Genomic DNA, 20,271 nt, shown 5'->3' with positions numbered 1-20,271 from the left:
TGGACTGGAGAGATGCATTGTTCCGACTCTGAAGGAGCCTGACTGAGAGCCCAGGAAGCTCTAGGCCAAATGAAAACCTTTTTTCCCCCAGAACATGACCTGCACAAAAATATAGCGAAGGCTTCTAAAGAACCGATTTCACCCCTTTTGACCGACGCTATTGGTCTTTATCCTTTAGATGCTAATGGCTGTTCCAGCATTTATTCACCAATCAATGAATTGATTAACAAATTATAGACTTGGAAGTAATGACTAAAGCGAATAATGAAATGAGCATATACCTTTTACTATGTGCATACACATACTCTTTGCGTTTGTTGTGAATCGTGAAGGGAAACCATACTGGTCCCCCAAGCATGGAAACAGATAGGTTTTGGACGAGACCCTGGGCTCCTCCTCTGCTTACTGTTCAGGGAAGTAGAGAAAGACAGAACAGGAACATTGGCCCACAGATAACAGGACACCATCCGATGTTCACATTTGCTATGTTCCATGGAAACCCTGACGTCAGGGGCTTAAACACCACAAGTATACGCTCCGTTCCGAGTTACTGATCACATCCACCTCATCAGCCAAGAAGGAATGCGTGTTGTTCCTCACTGGCGTTTACAAGTGCAAACCTCACTTTTGTGAAAACAGAGATCAAAGTGAAGACACAACAATGATGTAGAAGTATTCTCCAGCTGGCCTGAGAGACTCGGTGGTCAAATCGTCGGCCTGTACACAGGAGGGTCACGGGGTTGCTTCCCAGACAAGAGCACTTAGCTGGGTTGCAGGTTCAATGACCGGCACCTTTGGGGGCTCGTGCAAGAGGCAACCAATTGATGTATCTCTTTCATATCAATGTTTCTCTCTCTTTCTCCATTTCCCTACCCCCTCTATTCCAACTCTCTAAAAATCAATGAAAGAAGTATCCTCAGTGTTCAGGTGAAGATTATAGGGGGATAAAAAAGAAAAGAAATAGTCTCAAAAACCTGCCTATTACCTGATTTCACAAGGTGATTTCTATGCAGCCCTGTTCCGGGCCATTGTAACAGGAGACAAACACTTTTCACTGTGCACCAGTGGCCTAAATCTGGTGACGGAAAAGAAGTCAATAAACCAACAGGGGCAAGAAAGGATTTTCAAAATCCCGCCACTGAGTCCATGGACATGGTAAACACTGTTTTCCGAAAGATCACATTCAGTTATCCCAAGCCCAACACTGTTTGGCTACAAGCGCTCATGGGCAGGGGTCATTGCTGCAGTTCTATCTCTGGACACCACAGGCATGGGACTCTGGGACACAAGAATCGTGTGAAATCCCAACACTGACCATGACACTGAGCATCCGTAAAGGATGGAGTGGAGAGTTAGGGTCCTCCAGCTCTACGCAAACCCACACGACAGTTGCTCAGGACCCCGCTGAAAAACAAGTAAGCCCCCTGTCTGTCCGACTCATAGCAGATAGGAGGGAAATCTGTGGCTTTCATGGGTCAAAGGACTGAGAATCACAAAGAATGTTGTAGCTTCCATGACTACGGAGGTTCCAGAGAGCATACAAACGTGATTGCCTGAAAGCAAGCCTCCTCCTCATTCTCATATACCAGTGGTCGGCAAACTGGGGCTCGTGAGCCACATGCGGCTCTTTGGCCCCTTGAGTGTGGCTCTTCCACAAAATACCACGGCCTGGGCGAGTCTATTTTGAAGAAGTGGCGTTAGAAGAAGTTTACGTTTAAAAAATTTGGCTCTCCAAAGAAATTTCAATCGTTGTCCCGTTGATGTTTGGCTCTGTCGACTAATGAGTTTGCCGACCACTGTATACCATTTGGTCTCCATCCTAGAGAGATGACATCCACTCACCTTACACCCGAGGGCAACCGCCACCACTTTGTAAGACTGTCAGACTGAAAGACACAAGGGGAGAGGAGTTGTGAAGATTAGCCTCCAGTATGGCCTTCCTGGGAACACGATGGGAAACCTAGACTCGATAAGCCTGAACAAGCCATGTTTGTGTGCACGTTATCCCAGACACAGGGCGTTCTCTCACGACATTGAGTTGCCTCGAGAACCCAATCCCACTGCTCTGGAGAGGGAAACAAGACCCCCAAACACGGCGCCACAAGTCTGTCACCTGTACGGGGCCTCAAGACTGATTCTGAGAATAATTTTTTGGTCATCATCTCTCTTCGAGACAATGTGTTCTCATCATTGACCCAAGGAAGGAACGTCACGGGCATCGGTACCACTGCACATGCGTCGTTTGCTCACCAGACATGCTTCCTGGGACTGAGGGCAGAGCAAGGGGGGCTGGAGAGCTGCACGGTTCCGACTCGGGACGGAGCCTGACACACAGAGCCCAGGAAGCTCTAGGCCAAGTGAAGACCTTTTTATCATTTTTTTTTTCTTTTCGGAACATGACCTGGGGAAAGAGGAGAAAGACGGTGGTCTACACTACTATTTCTTCACTCTGGGAACTGAAGCTAATGTTCTTCGCTGCTTTGTGTGGTGACATCCTTCCAAAGACGAATGAAAGAATGAATACATAAATAATAGATGAAAGAAATGAACAATGAAAGGCTGAGCACTACTGACTCAAGACCAACAAAAGCAATTCACCATTCTACTTTCACTTTGGACACACACAGCGTTTGTCAGGAAAGGTGAAGAGAAGCCACACTCATCGTTTCTGGCATTAAAACAACTGGCTTGAGGCAGAACACCGAGGGAGCCCTATTGGTCATCGTAAAACAGAGAAAGACACCATGAAATCACAGACGATTAACTCTGTGGCACGTGGATATCCGTGCACCTTTCATTTCTGTTCCAGGCAAAGACACTACAAAGAAAGAACACTAGAGGCCGACCTCCCTGAAGAATGTAGACGCAAAAGTCCTCAACAAAGTATTAGCACACTGAACCCATAAATATATTAAAATCATCATACGCCACGATCTGGCGGGATTTATTGCCAGGATGCAAGGATGGTTCAACCCCTGCGAATCAATTCATGTGACATACCAGCAAACACAAAACGAAAAATAAAAATCATGTGATCCTATAGCCATAGCTTTCGAGAAAGCATTGGACAAAATCTTGCATGCGTTTATGATTAAAATCTCTCAGCAAAGTGAAAACAGAGGGAACATACGTGTAAAAGCCATGTATGTCAAACCCTCAGCCAACATCAGACTCCATGAGGAAAAACTAAAAGTGCTTCCCTTAAGATCAGAAACAAAATAGCCATGTTCACGGTTCCCACTCTTTTCCAACACAGTACCGGAAGCCCTAGCCACAGCAATCAGACAAGAAGAATAAATAAATGAAACCCAAATTCGAAAGGGAGAGGGTAAGACTCCCATTATTTGCAGCTGACATACTTATTTATTACGAATACCAAAGATTCCACACACAAAAAAAATAATCCTAGAACTGATTAATGAATTCACTGGTGTAGCAGGATGCAAAATAAATACCGGGTTGGGCAAAAGTTACGTTTCAGTTATGCAGATGCATAAGATGTTATTATTATTTATATTATTATTATTTTATTATTTTCCATATGAACAACTGTAAACATCCTTCTGTCCAACCCTGTATTCAGAAATCAGTTGCACTTTTGCACACCAATAATGAACTACCAGAAAGTGAAACTAAGACAATAATGCCATTTACAACTGCATCAACAAAACGCACCGAAATACCTGGGAATAAATTCAACTCAGGAGGTAAAAAGACCTGTACTCAGGAAATTATAAAACAATAAAGAAAGGAAAAAAATGGAAGAAGATGCTAATAAATGGAAATATATACCATGCTCATGGATTGAAAGAGTTTGCATTATTAAAATGTCCACAGTACCCAAACCAATCTAAAAATTAAAAGCAACCCTATCAAAATATCAAAGACATTTTTCACAGAAGTAGAACAAATAATCCAAAACTTTGTATGAAAATTCAAAAGACCTTGAATAGCAAAAGCTACTTATCACATATAAGGGAACTCGGAAAAGACAAGTGGATTTCTCAGCAGAAATCTTGCAGGCCCGAAGAAAAAGGCAAAAATACCGAAATGATAAAACACCTTGCCTCCCCATAAGAAAAGAAAATTAATTAAACAATCTCATTTACAACAGCAACAAAAGGAACAAAATACATAGGGACAAGCCTAACCAAGGAAGTAAAAGACCTGTACACAGAGAATTGTAAAACACTGAGGACAGCCCTGACCGGTGTGGCTCAGTGGTTAGAGCGTCAGCCTGCAGACTCAAGAGTCCCAGGTTCGATTCCGGTCAAGGGCATGTACCTTGGTTGCAGGCACATCACCAGTAGGGAGTGTGCAGGAGGCAGCTGATCAATGTTTCTCTCTTTCCCTCTCTCTTCCTCTCTTTAAAAAGATCAATAAAATATATTAAAACAAAACAAAACAAAAAAAGCACACATTGATGACAGAAATGGAAGGTGACACAATTATATGAAAATGTGTCTTATGCTAATGAGTTGACAGAATTAATATTTCTAAAATGTCCAGATGACCCAAACAGATCTCCAGATTCCATGCAATCTCTATCAAAATTCCAATGACATTTTTCACCAAAGTAGAAAACAAACAAATAAACAAAACAAAAAAACAACAACAAAAAACACACAAAAAAAAAAACCCCAAAAGTCAAAGAAATATTGAGGAACCATATTAAAGCTGGAGGCCTCACACTTCCTGACCTCAAACTATATTACAAAGTTATAGTAATCAAAACAGTACATTCTGCCCTGGCCAGTTTGACTCAGTGGTGGACGTGCTGCCCAAGGATTGAAGTATCTTGGGTTCGATTCCTGGTCAAGGGCAGGCTCCCCAGCACTGGTAGGGGTCGATTTTTTTTATCTCTCTTCCTCCTCCTCCCTCCCTTCCACTCTCTCTATAAATCAATGGGAAAAAATATCCTGTGATGAGGATTAAAAAAATAACAACAAAACAGTATCCTGCCGCCATCAAACACACAGAGCCTAGAAATAAACCCTCGAACACACACTGGCCCAGGACAGGATACCCACCATAAACTGCCTTTTGATGAAAAGGTTTCCATTTCAGACCATCCTTTGTGGTTACTTTAGGTCTCTGAGTTCGCAAGGCCACCACCCAGGCCTTCCCAAAGTCAGGCAGGTCAGCATGTGCTCCCTTTTCGTCCACAGTACGAAACAGGAAAAAGTCTCTCCGATAAATAGTGCTGGGCCAGGCTGGCATGGCTCAGTGGTTGAGGGTCAACTTATGAACCAGGAGGTCCCAGTTCGATTTCCGTGCAACCATCAGGGCATATGCGGGGGGTTGCCGGCTCCATCTGGGCGTGCAGGAGGCAGCAGATCCAAGGGTCTCTCTCATCATTGATGTTTCTATCTCTCCCTCTTCCTTCCTCTCTCTCTCTTTTAAATATATTTTTTATTGATTTCAGAGAGGAAGGAAGAGGGAGAGATAGAAAGAAACATCAATGATAAGAAAGAGTCATTGAATGGCTGCCTCCTCCCAGTGGGGATGTGCCCGCAACCAAGGTACACACCCTTGACCAGAATCGAACCTGGGACCCTTCAGTTCGAAGGCCGATGCTCTATCCACTGAGCCAAACCGGTTAGGGCTCTTCCTTCCTCTCTTAAATCAATATATTAAAAATATATTTAAAAATAAATAAACAGTGCCAGGGAAACTGGATACCCATGTGCAAAAAACAAACAAACAAACAAAAAACCAACAACAAAAAATCACCAAAAACAACAACACACCAATGAAATTGGACCCATGTTACACCCTACACACACACACACACACACACACTCTCTCTCTCTCTCTCTCTCTCTCTCATCAACTCAAAATAAAACAAAGACTTAAATGTAAGACCTGAAACTGTCCACACTGGGGAAAGCACCTTAATGTTGGTCTTGGAAACAAGACAGACAGAGAGAGAGAGAGAGAGAGAGAGAGAGAGAGAGAGAGAGAGAGAGAATGGGAATAAATGAATGAGAATGACACCCAAAGCGAAGGCTTTAAGAAAAGCAAAAATAACCGCACCCTTCCCCGGAGCATTATCCCAATCCGTTGAGATTTTGCTTCCCTGCAATTGTCGTCAGTTTGGCTCAAATAAACTCACAAAAAATTTCTTTACAAAAAGAATAAGAAAAAAGGCAAAAATAAACGAGGGGGACCACAGCAAAGGATAAAGCTGTCTAGGCAGCCGAGAATACAGACGAAGGGCGTGAGGGCACGGAGAAGGCCGGGGACCAGAGCGCTCTCCGGGGAGGAGGCCCCGGCGAAGGTCATTGTTCCAATCCGCCCCGAACCCGGAGAGCAGGGAGCCGGCGCTCCCTCCAGGTTCCCGGCCCGCTGCGCACCCCCACCCCCCCTCCTACCCGGGCAGGGCCCTATACCCTTCCCCCGCACAAGCAGGAGCGCCGAGCCCACCGCCTCGGACCCGGCGCAGGTGCAAGCACGTAAGGGCGCATCGCTCCCACCTGGCTGCGCGCACGAAGGCCTGCGCTCCCTGAGGAAGGCGGTCAGAGGAACACAGCGCTACCCACCTGCAGGGCCGCCCGGGGCAGGGAAAGCGTGCCGTCGGGGGGACCCGGCCGTGTCCACGCGCCTGGCTGCCCTCACGTGGGGAAAATGGGGAGCTTCTACGCCCCAATCTTCACGGAGCTCCCACCCAAGGCTGCAGAGAGCGCAGAACAGCCGGAGGGCGGTGCGCGTCAGGTTGGCCCAGCCCAGGAAAGGGCGGGGCTAGTAGGGGTGGAGAGGCAGGCACGCGGTGGCCCCGCCCACCGGGCACATTTGCACCAATAGGGATGCTCAGGGTTGCCCCTCCCAGGGGCGTGGCTGAGCGTGCAAGGAAGGGTATTGGCAGCTGAACTAGCCAAGCGCCCAGGAGACCCACAGAGATATATGCCACCATGTGCACTGCGGGTGTTACTGACAAGGGCAGAGCTATGGAAGGAGGCATGAGTGGGTGAAGCTGTGGCACCTACACCAACGGAATATTGCGACACGCCTACCTCCCCTCCCAAGGATGGCACCCGACCTGGGTCATCAGCCTAAATGTTTGTCATCAAACGTCCTCACGACCCAGGCCATGCCCCCGTTCCCTTAGACATCTATGTGGGCCTTAAACCCTTGTTCGAATGCGGATTGGAGTTTTGGCAGGTTCAGTCAAGTTAGTCTGGGCAGCCCTGCCGGGGTGGCTCAGTGGCTGAGCATCAACCTATGAACCAGGAGGTCACCGTTTGATTCCGGGTCAGGGCACGTGCCCAGGTTGTGGGCTCCATCCCTAGCAGGGGGCGTGCAGGAGGCAGCCGATCCGTAATTCTCTCTCATCATTGATGTTCCTCTCTCTCTCTCCTCTCTCTAAAAATCAATGTCTATGCATTCATGTCTACGTATTTAGGGCATATTTGTATGGATTTTGGTTAACTGTGTACGGGGAGTACATTTGTTCATGGGGACTAGGAGTATTCTAGGGATGGCCAGGATCCTTGCATATTCCTTGTCGAAACACGATTCATGAATATAACACATGGAAATAACCTGAAATCAGCCCAACTGGCATGGCTTAGTGGTTCAGCGATGACCCATGAACCCAGAGGTCAGGGTTGAATTCCGGGTCAGGGCACATGCCTGGGTTGCAGGCTCGATCCCCAGTAAGGGGGGGGGGGCATGCAGGAGGCAGCCAATGGATGATTCTCTCTCATCACTGATTTCTATCTCTCCATCCCTCTCCCTTCCTCTCTGAAATAAAAAATAGGCCATAAATTAAAAATGAAAAATAGGCCAGCAGGCCTACATACTTCTTGAAATCAGACTGACAGTATCCAAAAGACCTGAGATTATTGCATTTAATCTTTTAAAAAATATATATTTTACTGATTTTTTTACAGAAAGGAAGGGAGAGGGACAGAGAGCTAGAAACATCGATGAGAGAGAAACATCGATTCAGCTGCCCCCTGCACACTCCCCACCGGGGATGTGCCCACAACCAAGGCACATGCCCTTGACCAGAATTGAACCTGGGACCCCTCAGTCCACAGGCCGAGTTCTATCCACTGAGCCAAACCGGTTAGGGCTGCATTTAATCTTTAAAGTGAATCGGGGGCAGAATTAACACCTATTATGTAATTGCATCTGCCAATCTGAGTAGGTATGCTATTCCCTTATGTGCAAGGCATGTGAACTTCCTTTCAATCATGCTTTCCAGTGCGCCGTGATCTTTTCCTCCATAACTGCTATTTCTGATGTTCCTGGAAATGTTCTATTTCTACGTGGTCACTTGTCATGTGTTATTTCACATAGACCAACGTTTCATGGTCCTTATTTGCTGATGAATATGGTAACTTTGCTAAATTCGCTTCCTTAATTGTGTGCAGATTATTTGGGGGTCTCTAGGTAGATAGCTCTGCATATAAAACATACTAACACACACACACATAGGCACTATTTTGGTGTTTGTAAATAATAAACTGTATGTCTTTGCATTGCTGATCCTTATCCACTGTCTATTCCTTTTCCATGAATTATTGTGTTAGGACAACCCAGAATAGTGCTGATCAGAAATGGTGACAGAAATTTTCTGTTTTGCTCCCTATCTCAGTAGGAAAACTTTCAATATCTCCAATATCAGTGACTTTGCAATTGATTGCTTCTATAAATTAACTTTTATCTCTTTTTTTAATGCTCAATTACTAGTTTCCATGAAATTTAGGAGAAATTGGTTTTGTATTTTCTTGAATGCTTTTCTTTATTTTTGAGATGATCACCTAAAAGTTTCCCCTCACTTATGTTACTGTAATGAATTACATTGATTGGTTTTTAAATTCCTTTTAAAAAGAGACTTATTTCAACCTAGCTGGTTTGGCTTAAGTCTGACTAAAGGGTCCCGGGTTGGACTCCGATCAAGGGCACATGCCTGGGTTGCTGGCTCGATCCCCAGGAGGGGGCGTGCAGGAGGCAGCCGATCCATGATTCTCTCTCATCATTGATGTCTCTCTCTCTCCCTCCTTCTCCCTTCCTCTCTGAAATCAATAAAAAATGTACTTAAAAGATAAGAAAAAATAGACGCTATTTCATAATAGATTTAGATTTATAAAAAAGAGGTGAAGATGGAATAGAGGGTTCCCAAACATCTACACCCCATTTCACTTAACGTTAACATCTTCTATTAGTATGGATCATTGGCCACACAATTAACGCATGTGGATACGTTGTTATTAACTAAAGCTTACGATTTGAGATCTCCCTGGTTTTTACTGAATGTCCTGCTGCCATTCCAGGATCCCACCGAGGGTGCTACCCCAATTCAATATATAAATATTTATATGATATTTATATGCACATTTTCTTTGATGTACATGGTTTTTTAAAATTTATTTCAAATTTGCATCCTTTATCCTTGTTCTATGCATTTAGATGTTTTTGTTTTGTTTTGTAGATTCTTCGGAATTTTCTACATAGACAGCCTTGTCTTCTCTGGATCAAGACAATTTTATTTCCCCATTTTCTTTAATATGTTTTTATTGATTTCAGGGAAAGGGAAAGAGAAATGGAAACATCCATGATGAGAGAGAATCACCAATCGGCTGCCTCCTGCACACACACTACCTGGGCATGGGCCCTACCTCTCTCCGTCTCCTTTCCTCTCTGAAATCAATAAAAATATATTTTTTAAAAGGAAAATGTTTGGAGTCTCTCTGGAAAACAGATCAGCAACAATGTGCTGGGTAAACCCAAGACACATTCCATTAAGATCTGATTCAGTCAAGGATGAGTGATATTTCTACAACTGGTTTGAGTGTCCTGGAAATACCAGTCAGGGAAATTAATAAGCATAACTCAAATCAAAGGGGACCAACAAAACTACCAATATTTGCAAAGGAATTAGTATGTACATTGAAAAAAAATCTGAAAAGCCACAAGAAAGAGAAAGGAGATTACGTACCCACCCCCAAAACAAAACTTTCAGATACCAAAATATATATAAACATATAAAGATCAAGAAAGAAAATAAGCGGAAAGAAACACCCCATTCCAAACTGAACATCCATCCGAAACTGTAATTAAAAGGATAGAAGAGAAAGATGTACCTTGTCCTCGGATAGGAAGACATACATGATTAAGAACCACTTTTCCCCACAAATTAATTTATTACAGTTGAGGAAATTGCAGTCTAAACTGTAATTTCTTCCAATGAGAAGACACATGAGACAACGGGAGGCAGAAGAGGAGACACACAGATCACAGAACAGAAATGGAGCCGAGTCACCGATGGCGATACAGCGGCAGTGCAGATGGCATCACAGACAGGTGGGCAATGATCGGCAAATAATCGCAAGTCGTGGCAAGTCACTTGGCAACATCACGATTTCAAATTTAAAAAAAAATTTTTTCCCCTCATGATTGAAGGATTGGAATTTTAAAGAAAACAGAAAAGAATTAGAAGTTAACATAGGTGACGAGTTTTATGGAATCCGTGTAAACAGCTTTCCGAAAGGACGTGAGACTCGGAAGCCACACAAGCGAACACGGCTGTAGTCGGACACAGAACCGTTGTACACAGTCTCACAGCACAAACGAGGTTTGAGAGGGCGTGAGGACTGTCTGTAATGCTTGGCAGTCGGAAGCTTCCTGGCCCGATCACAAAGGAGCGCTTCGAAATAAGGAACGGATGGAAGCCTCCCCAGCACCGGCCGCCACCCAAGTTAGACAGAAAGAGGAAAGGAGAAGATGCAGATGGCTCATCGGCGTGTGAGAAAATGACCGAACCCAAAAACAAAAGACAGACAACTGAAGACAATAGTTTGGGCTCTCGCACTGGCAAAGGTTTCCGTATGTGTGAAGCCCACAACCTGGGAGGCCGGGAAACGCTGGCAATCCCATTGGTTGCCACTGGAGTGAGAACAGTTGGTCCCATGTTATTAAGGAAATCTTGTGATAATCTTCAAAACTGAGAATGTGCAGGTTCTGAACCCCAGTGCATCCGCGGCTGAGTAATGGATGATGATCTACTGGGGACAGATGCAAAATTACTGCTCTAGAGGGAGGTCCGTTGCACAGAAATGTGGCGCTAACCTCAGTGTCTAAGAGAACATGGGATTATATCCAATCTACAAAGCAGTCATCCCATAAATGACACAGGTGTCCATTACTGAAGTAGAAAAAGGGAGTTGAAGACTGTTCAAGGACAGACTGTGTGTGGGAGAATTGTACAATATGGTCCCACGTACAGAACCCCCTCCCAAAACAGCTTGCGTGTTCGTGTACATGTGCGTGTGCGTGTATGTGCAAAACTCCCTTAACAGAGATACAATTAGGGCCCGGCTCATGTGGCTCAGCGGCTGAGCATCAATCTATGAACCAAAAGGTTCTGGTTCGATTCCCTGTCAGGTCACATGCCTGGGTTGAGGACTCGATCCCCAGGAGGGGGCATGCAGAAGGCTGCCGATCAATGATTCTCTCTCATCATGGATGTTTCTATCTCTCACTCTTTCCCTTCCTCTCTGAAATCAATAAAAATATTTTTTTTTAAAAAAGAGAGAATTAGGAGAGAGGAGTGCACTTAATAATTTAGATCTGCTTTGAAATTTTGAGGGGGAAATCATGCAGCATTTCTTTGTCCTGTACCCTATTTTAAAAAAATGTACCTCCCCCACCGGCCAATGAAAATTGTCAATTGGTACCTATGAGAGCACTGAGGCATCCCATCGATTTGAGTGTCTGTGCAGATACCACTTCCTCTTGGGACCGAGTGAGGTGGCAGCCAGGGAAAGGCACCACGCCCAAAGTAAAGTCTCAGCGATGACAGCCCAACACACCATTGCTCAGCTAAGCATGTCTTATCTGCAGGAGGGGTCCGCGGCGACACGGGACAGCGGGGAGGCTCCGTGCAGGACGACTGCGGTGTCGCGTGGCCGACACTGGCGGTGAGGCGACGGCAGCACCCAGAGAAGCAAATCCACCTGCAGGGACACAGAACGGACATTGGCGAAGGGGAGGGACACACTTTCTAAGGTCAGGAGTCTGAGGACGTCCTTACACGCCTGCCTTCTGCATGTTCTGGGGGAACGTACCCCGGCACACAGGGAAAGCCACAGTATCTGGGTCCATGCTGTGGCCAGAAAAATGCCTTTAAAAACCCCTAAGGTCAGCCTGGCTGGTGTGGCTCAGTGGTAGAGCGTTGACCCAGGAGGCAAGAGGTCCCCGGCTCAATTCCCAGTCAGGGCACGTGCCTGAGTCATGGGCTTGATCCCCAGGAAAGGGTGTGCAGGAGGCAGCTGATCAATGTTTTAAAATATGTATACCTTGATTTTTTTTAAAGGATCTCAGTTATTTATTTTTTAAAATATATTTTTATTGACTTCTGAGAGGAAGGGAGAGGGAGACAGAAACATTAATGATGAGAAAGAATCATCGATCGGCTGCCTCCTGCATGCCCCCTACTGGGAATCGAGCCCATAACCTGGGTGTGTGCCCTGACTGGGAATCCAACCCGGACCTCCTGGTTCATAGGTAAATGCTCAATCACTGAGCCATCCTGGCCGGAACAATATTTCAATCTTTTTTTTAACTTCATTCAGACACGTTTTATGACTTGGCATAGCTCTACCCTAGAGAATGTTCTAGGTGTGTTTGAAAATAATTTGGGTTTTGCTGCTGCCGGGTGACCTAGATATCAGCTCACGTAGGTTGGTAAGACTCTCAAATTTTCTATAACCCCACCGATTCGTTGTTTAACTGGTCTTCAATGATTGAGAAGAGGATATTGAAGAGTCCAGTTTTTATCACTGATTTTCCCTCTTTATCCCTTTGATCCTGTCAACTACTGCTTTCTGTAACTTCAGATGCTGGTGTAGGGTGATGATGTTGTTTGTAATTGTTATATATCCCAAGAACCCCAAAACTCCAATCAGAGGGAATGTATGCACCCCCAGCTCACTGCGCGTTCTGTACAACAACCACGACATGGAAGCAGCCCACGTGCCTGTCACTACACGAGTGGATAAAAGAGAGGTGAGGCCTTTACACATGGAGTGCTACACACTGTGAAAAAGAGGAAAAATCACACCTTTCTGCGACAGCCGGGCAGGCCTGGAGGACATTACGCTAAGTAAAATAAGCCAACCAGAGAGAGGCAAGTAACACGTGACCTCACGCGTATGTGGATTCTAACGAACTCGATGAACTAACAAACCAAGTAGAAACGGACTCATCCATACAGAGAACAGACCAACAGCTGTCAGGGGGGAGGGGCTTATGGAGTTGGGTAAAAAAAAAATAAAACGGTAAAGGAATTGAACAGCTAAAACCCCTCATAGACACAGACAACGGTATGAGCATTACCAGTGGCAAAGGGAGGTGGGAGAGGCACAGGAGAGTAAAGAGGAGATAAATGGTGATGGCGATGGAAGGAGACCTGACTTAGGGTGGTGAACACACCATACAAGAGACCACGCATGTCAAACTCGCGGACCACGGGCCGCATGCGGCCCACAATGAATATTTTTGTGGCCCAGCCAATAGAACAGCATGAAAGAAACGTTTAAATAAAAATTAAGTAACTTAATCTTTACAATATCCTGTTATACATAATTATTAATAACGAACTACAACATTCGCTAATGACTGATCACTGTAACCGTGTTGCATTCATTTCCCTTACGCGCCTTACACGCAGGCGCACCATTTCTCTCCACTGATATTGGCAGCGGATATTTTAGCAGCTGATGGGCACAGCATTAGTCTTGGACTGACTTGTTTGGTGTGCGCAACAAGAAATATTTCACTTTCGGAGAACAAGAAAAATAGGTTTATTTGCATTACGCTTATTAACTTGTGCAGTTATTCGGTGTCTGGTAAGTTAATGTTCAAGAACAAATGTTACGTTTTATTAAAATGTTCTATTATTTTACGCTAACGACGACTCATATAATTCAGCCCTTCATATGGAGCATGTCTCTATCGAAATAAACCTATATTTCTATGAAAACTGAAGCTTTGGTTTTCTTGCGGCCACATACACTTTAAACCTTGTTCATCTGGCCCAGGTTAACCTTTCAGTTTGACATCCTTGCACTACACAGACGATGTGTTACAGAACGGAACAACTGAACCCCACATAATCTTATGTATCAGTGTTACCCCAATAAACGCAATATAAAAGAAAACAAAGATTGGTTTTGGCAAAGAAGTCTGTTTACCATCACGATATGCAGCAGCACCCACAGGGCCTGGATTGCCTCGCTGCGAGGGCTCCATCCCATCAGCGAGCCGCACAGGATTCCCAGAACATCATCCCGGGCACATGTTTGCTGGCAGCATCACCTGGGACGTGACGAGAAATCACACACATGGTTGAAATCCTGCCCAGGTTCTCAGGTAACCAGATCCATGCCAAACATTCCCCAAGGGAAGCCCTGCAACTGTCCATCAGGCTCACTTTCCCTGAGGAGTGACTGCGGGCTGGTGTGAAACCACGAGTGTGAGAACGGGAAACTGTGCCTCACTCCTCCTGCCCTGGGGCTGGGAACGTGCTGGACCTCAGTTTCCGATGAGAACGACGACGGTATGTGTTCTCACTCATTTTGTTCAGCTCCAAGGAATGTTGGTTTGGTTTTTTTGGGGGGAATCATCATCGATCCCAGCACGTTCTAAACAACGGAGCAAGCGGACTTGGGGCTCATTGGGTGAGGCAATGCCCTCAGAGTCCTCCGGGGCCTGCGGGACCAGGTCCCCCACTGAGCAAGGAGCACTCAGTCCAGTGTTGGAGGGACACCCCGGGTGCCATTGGACACCCAAACAAGCCGCTTCCAGCACCTCCAAACCCAAAAGCTAATGGCCGAGCGAGGAGCAGAGCATTGCTTACCTTCCCGAGGGATTCCTGTTGGGCACCCATTCAGGGCCACCCTTCCTCAGAGACTCCCGGAGACTTGGACCATCCAGGCAGACAACAGTCCTCTCTTTTGGCCGAAGCAGAACCTGGTGTTGCAGCTACACCTGAGAAGTGGACAAAAAGCACAGGTGCGTCTGAGTAATGTGCCCGGGTCCTCAGGAATGAACCCACATGATTCTCCTCCTCTTACCCGACCTGTGTATCCCTCTCGTTTTTCTCTCCCTGAGATGTGAGTGGCGGGTGTTCCACCATGCGTGCAGGTCAGACTACTGATACATCGCATGTGTTGTGGGCAGCCGCCTTCTCAAGGGAAACATATAGCCCTGTGCCCACATCCTGGACACGCTCCCTGCCTCCCATGGAAAAAAAGACTGTTCAACAAACAAAACCCCACAATGCCTCACCTCACGGGACTGCTCATACAGGCCCAGAAATCAGGACAAAAGAACACACGTTCTACGATTGTGCCCTTAAGAAGCAGGAGGGCCCTGTACTCGGACATTTTGTCCCTTAAAACTGTCACCGGTCAAATGCACGTGAAGGAACCACATGGAAACAGACACAAACCTCCCACACAGAGACGGGCACCGGGAGCACAAGGGCTACATGGATGTAGCCTCCCTTCAGCAGACAAGCCACCTCAGCCAGGCACGCTGCCATGCAAACCCAGCCGAATGCCCTCAGGGGGACACAGGGAAAGCAGACCGGAGTCTGGTCCTCATTGGCCATCTCTCCTCAACACCGCCGCGTGGGGCGAGGCCACATTCCCCTCCGAAAACAACACGTTTCCCAGACAAAGAACTCAGGCTCTGACCTGCCAGGAGACCTTCAAGCACCCACGGGCTCTTTTAGAAGTAGCATGCACAGCCCACGCGTGTGGCTCAGGGCGGGAGCCTTGACCCATGAACCACGGTTTGATTCCTGGGGTTGATGGCTCCAATCCCAGTAGGGGAAGTGCAGAAGTTAGCCAACCGATAGCTGTTTCTGCCTTCTCACTGATGTTTCTCTCCCCCATCCTCTCTGAAATCAATAAATGTGTATTTAAAGAAAATAACATCATGGGAAGCAGAAGACCTCGCTCAAAGCAAACAGCCAGGACATGCTATGGAAGCGCATGGAGTCCACCCCAGACCTGCCCTCCTCTTGCAACCTTACCATGGCCATCACCACCGGAAGCAGCACCTCAGTGCTGGGAGCCCAGCACAGTCCACATGCATGTGGACTCAGGGCGGGGGTTAGGAGGAGGATGTCACAACTGCAACACCAAGGCCTACTATCGACAACGTACCCCAAAAACACCCTAGGGAACTCACAATTTCGCACCAAGTCAAAAGGCAAGAACAGCTATCGCTGCCAGCCGGGAAATGGGGCGGAATCAGGAGCCATGCATGTTTTGTCCTTTGCTGCCCAAGTCAGAGCTACAGGGGCTACCACGGCAGAGCCAACAAGGCAAACACCATGAGCTCCCAGGACAAAGGCCACGGTCACTCTCTCCAACTCCTACAGATGAGGTGCTCATTGGCCACCGTGCCTACACAGCCACTCAAACCAATCAGAACGGTTCCATCACGGAACCCAACCAAGGTGAAGAAGACACTGACCATAAGACAGAACGGGATGAAATGGACACGCCCTGGGAGATGCATGGATGAGTGTGAGAAGGGAAGCTGTCCCTCACTCCTGTCCCTGGGATACGGAACGTGCTGGACCTCAGTTACCGATGAGAACGACGACGGGTGTAGTTCTCACTCATTTTGTTCAGCTTTTCCAAGGAATGTTGGTTTGGTTTTTTTTTAGGGAGTCATCATCGATCCCAGCACGTTGCGGTCACAGAGCCCTGGTTCAGACACATGGTGGCCAATTGGCTGACCTTGGGGCACAGGAAGGCTTACCTTCTCGAGTGCCCTGTGGGCATGAGGCAGACCCGGGGCAACACTCTTCCAGGACCCGCCAACGTCCGACCCCCAGGTGGAGAGCAAGGTGGTCTCTTCTATGCGGACAACAGGCCTTTCATGACGACTCCACCTGGAGAGTGAAGAGAAACCACATGCACATTTGAGAAACTCATTCATGCTCTCAGGTCACAAGACACATGCCAACCGTTCCCCAGGTACAGCCTGCACCTGTCTATCCAGTCCCTCCATCCCTTAGGGGTGACCACGGGCGTGTGTGACACCATGAGGTGGCCAGGTAGGCAGCTGGGCTTATGTCCTGAGAGGTGCGTGCCTGAGTGTGACAAGGGAAGCTGTCCCTCACTAGTCCTGGTCCTGGGGCTCTGAACGTGCTGGACCTCAGTTTCCGATGAGAACGACGACGGTATGTGTTCTCACTCATTTTGTTCAGCTCCAAGGAATGTTGGTTTGGTTTTTTGGGGGGAATCATCATCGATCCCAGCACGTTCTAAACAACAGAGCAAGCGGACTTGGGGCTCACTGGGTGAGGCAAGGCCCTCAGAGTCCTCCGGGGCCTGCGGACCCAGGTCCCCCACTGAGCAAGGAGCACTCAGTCCAGTGTTGGAGGGACACCCCGGGTGCCATTGGACACCCAAACAAGCCGCTTCCAGCACCTCCAAACCCCAAAAGCTAATGGCTGAGCGAGGAGCAGAGCATCGCTTACCTTCCCGAGGGATCCTGGCTGGTCGCCGTTTCAGGGCCACACTTGGACTCCCGGGGGACTCGGGCCATCCAGGCAGACAACAGTCTTCTCTTCTCGGCTGAAGCAGAACGGGGCACTGATGCTCCACCTGAGAAGTGGACACAAAGCACAGGTGCGTTTGAGTAATGTGTCCGGGTCCTCAGGTAACATCCCTGTCCTCCTCTTCCCTCTCGTTGGCCTGGCATCTGATTGTCCCTTCTCCTGTCCCTGAGGCATGAGTTAGGGCAGGTGTGACATTCTGTGTGCAGGTGGGTTGCATTTATGGATGCATGTGAAAAATGAGGCCCTCTGGGCAGCCTGGTGTGGCTCAGGGTTGAAGAGTTGAGCAATGAACCAGGAGGTCATGGTTCCATTCTTAGTCAGGCCACATGCCCAGGCTGCGGGCTCCTTCCCAAGTAGTGGAAGTGTAGGAGGTAACCAATCAGTGATTCTCTCTCATCCACTCATGTTTCTCTCCCTCTCCCTCCCCTTCCTCTCTGAAATAAATAAGAGAAGTATGTGTGAAAAACTGGCAACCAACACCAAGAAAATTCTCTCGGATGTTAAAAAACTGGGAGGTGCCTGCTCGCGTGTGACAAGGAAGCTGTCCCTCAATCCTGTCCCTGGAATACGGAACGTGCTGGACCTCAGTTACCGATGAGAACGACGACGGGTGTAGTTCTCACTCATTTTGTTCAGCTTTTCCAAGGAATGTTGGTTTGGTTTTTTTTTAGGGAGTCATCATCGATCCCAGCACGTTGTGGTCACAGAGCCCTGGTTCAGACACATGGTGGCCAATTGGCTGACCTTGGGGCACAGGAAGGCTTACCTTCTCGAGCGCCCCGCGGCCGTGAGGCAGACCCGGGGCAACACTCTTCCAGGACCCGCCCACGTCCGAACCCCAGGTGGAGAGCGAGGTGATCTCTTGTATGTGGACAACGGCCCTCGCGTGACGACTCCACCTGGAGAGTGAAGAGAAACCACATGCACATTTGAGAAACTCATTCATGCTCTCAGGTCACAAGACACACGCCAACCGTTCCCCAGGTACAGCCTGCACCTGTCTATCCAGTCCCTCCATCCCTTAGGGGTGACCACGGGCGTGTGTGACACCATGAGGTGGGCAGGTAGGCAGCTGGGCTTATGTCCTGAGAGGTGCGTGCCTGAGTGTGACAAGGGAAGCTGTCCCTCACTAGTCCTGGTCCTGGGGCTGGGAACGTGCTGGACCTCAGTTTCCGATGAGAACGACGACGGTATGTGTTCTCACTCATTTTGTTCAGCTCCAAGGAATGTTGGTTTGGTTTTTTTGGGGGGAATCATCATCGATCCCAGCACGTTCTAAACAACGGAGCAAGCGGACTTGGGGCTCACTGGGTGACGCAATGCCCTCAGAGTCCTCCGGGGCCTGCGGGACCAGGTCCCCCACTGAGCAAGGAGCACTCAGTCCAGTGTTGGAGGGACACCCCGGGTGCCATTGGACACCCAAACAAGCCGCTTCCAGCACCTCCAAACCCCAAAAGCTAATGGCTGAGCGAGGAGCAGAGCATCGCGTACCTTCCTGAGGGATCCTGGCTCGGCGGCGACTCAGGGCCACAATTGGACTCCCGGGGAGACTCGGGCCATCCAGGCAGACAACAGTCTTCTCTTCTCGGCTGAAGCAGAACCTGGCGCTGCGGCTCCACCTGAGAAGTGGACACAAAGCAAAGGTGCGTCTGAGTAATGTGCCCGGGTCCTCAGGTAACTTCCCTGCCTTTTCCCTCTCGTTGGCCTGGCATCTGATTGTCCCTTCTCCTGTCCCTGAGGCATGAGTGAGGGCAGATGTGACTTCCTGTGTGCGGGGGGGTTGCAAATATGCAGGCCTGTGTTGTATATGGACCTCCCCATGTGGAAAATGAAGCCCTGTGGGTTGGATGGTGTGGCTCTGTGGTTGAGCATCCATCAATGAACCAGGAGGTCATGGTTCCTTTCTTAGTCAGGACTGAAGTCCAGGATGCGGCCTCGATTGTTAGTAGTGGGCGTGCAGGAGTCAACCAGAAAATTACTGTCTCTCATCATTGATATTTCTCTCTCTTTCCCTCTCCCTTCCTCTCTAAAAGCAATAAAAGTAACTTTGAAAAACTGGCAACCAACACCAAGAAAACTCTCTCGGATGTTAAAAAACTGGGAGGTGCCTGCTCACGTGTGACAAGGGAAGCTGTCCCTCACTCCTGTCCCTGGGATACGGAACGTGCTGGACCTCAGTTACCGATGAGAACGACGACGGGTGTAGTTCTCACTCATTTTGTTCAGCTTTTCCAAGGAATGTTGGTTTGGTTTTTTTTAGGGAGTCATCATCGATCCCAGCACGTTGTGGACACAGAGCCCTGGTTCAGACACATGGTGGCCAAATGGCTGACCTTGGGGCACAGGAAGGCTTACCTTCTTGAGCGCCCCGCGGCCGTGAGGCAGACCCGGGGCAACACTCTTCCAGGACCCGCCAACGTCCGACCCCCAGGTGGAGAGCAAGGTGCTCTCTTCTATGCGGACAACAGGCCTCTCGTGACGACTCCACCTGGAGAGTGAAGAGAAAGCACATGCACATTTGAGAAACTCATTCATGCTCTCAGGTCACAAGACACATGCCAACCGTTCCCCAGGTACAGCCTGCACCTGTCTATCCAGTCCCTCCATCCCTTAGGGGTGACCACGGGCGTGTGTGACACCATGAGGTGGGCCGGTAGGCAGTGGGACTTATTCCCCGGAGG

General features: G+C 47.9%; 1 non-coding gene and 6 pseudogenes across 1 annotated transcript; all 7 read right to left on the bottom strand.

The window, feature by feature from the left end:
• Positions 1-2,120: 2,120 nt before the first annotated feature.
• Positions 2,121-2,197, bottom strand: LOC114229769 (small nucleolar RNA SNORD115). The gene has a single exon (XR_003615704.1). It is a non-coding gene; the product is annotated as a small nucleolar RNA SNORD115 (small nucleolar RNA).
• Positions 2,198-14,536: 12,339 nt separating this feature from the next.
• On the bottom strand, positions 14,537-14,642 carry LOC114229771 (small nucleolar RNA SNORD116; annotated as a pseudogene).
• A 1,956-nt stretch (positions 14,643-16,598) lies between these two features.
• On the bottom strand, positions 16,599-16,707 carry LOC114229772 (small nucleolar RNA SNORD116; annotated as a pseudogene).
• Positions 16,708-17,179: 472 nt separating this feature from the next.
• LOC129148394 (small nucleolar RNA SNORD116) lies at positions 17,180-17,284 on the bottom strand (annotated as a pseudogene).
• Positions 17,285-18,169: 885 nt separating this feature from the next.
• Positions 18,170-18,278, bottom strand: LOC129148387 (small nucleolar RNA SNORD116; annotated as a pseudogene).
• Positions 18,279-18,750: 472 nt separating this feature from the next.
• LOC129148409 (small nucleolar RNA SNORD116) lies at positions 18,751-18,856 on the bottom strand (annotated as a pseudogene).
• Positions 18,857-19,759: 903 nt separating this feature from the next.
• Positions 19,760-19,867, bottom strand: LOC129148382 (small nucleolar RNA SNORD116; annotated as a pseudogene).
• Between the last annotated feature and the right edge of the window lie 404 nt (positions 19,868-20,271).

The sequence above is a fragment of the Eptesicus fuscus genome, chromosome 25 (assembly GCF_027574615.1).
Source record: "Eptesicus fuscus isolate TK198812 chromosome 25, DD_ASM_mEF_20220401, whole genome shotgun sequence".
Lineage (NCBI taxonomy): Eukaryota > Metazoa > Chordata > Mammalia > Chiroptera > Vespertilionidae > Eptesicus > Eptesicus fuscus.
The sequence above is the reverse complement of the archived record's forward strand: the minus strand, read 5'-3'. Positions and strand labels throughout refer to the sequence as shown.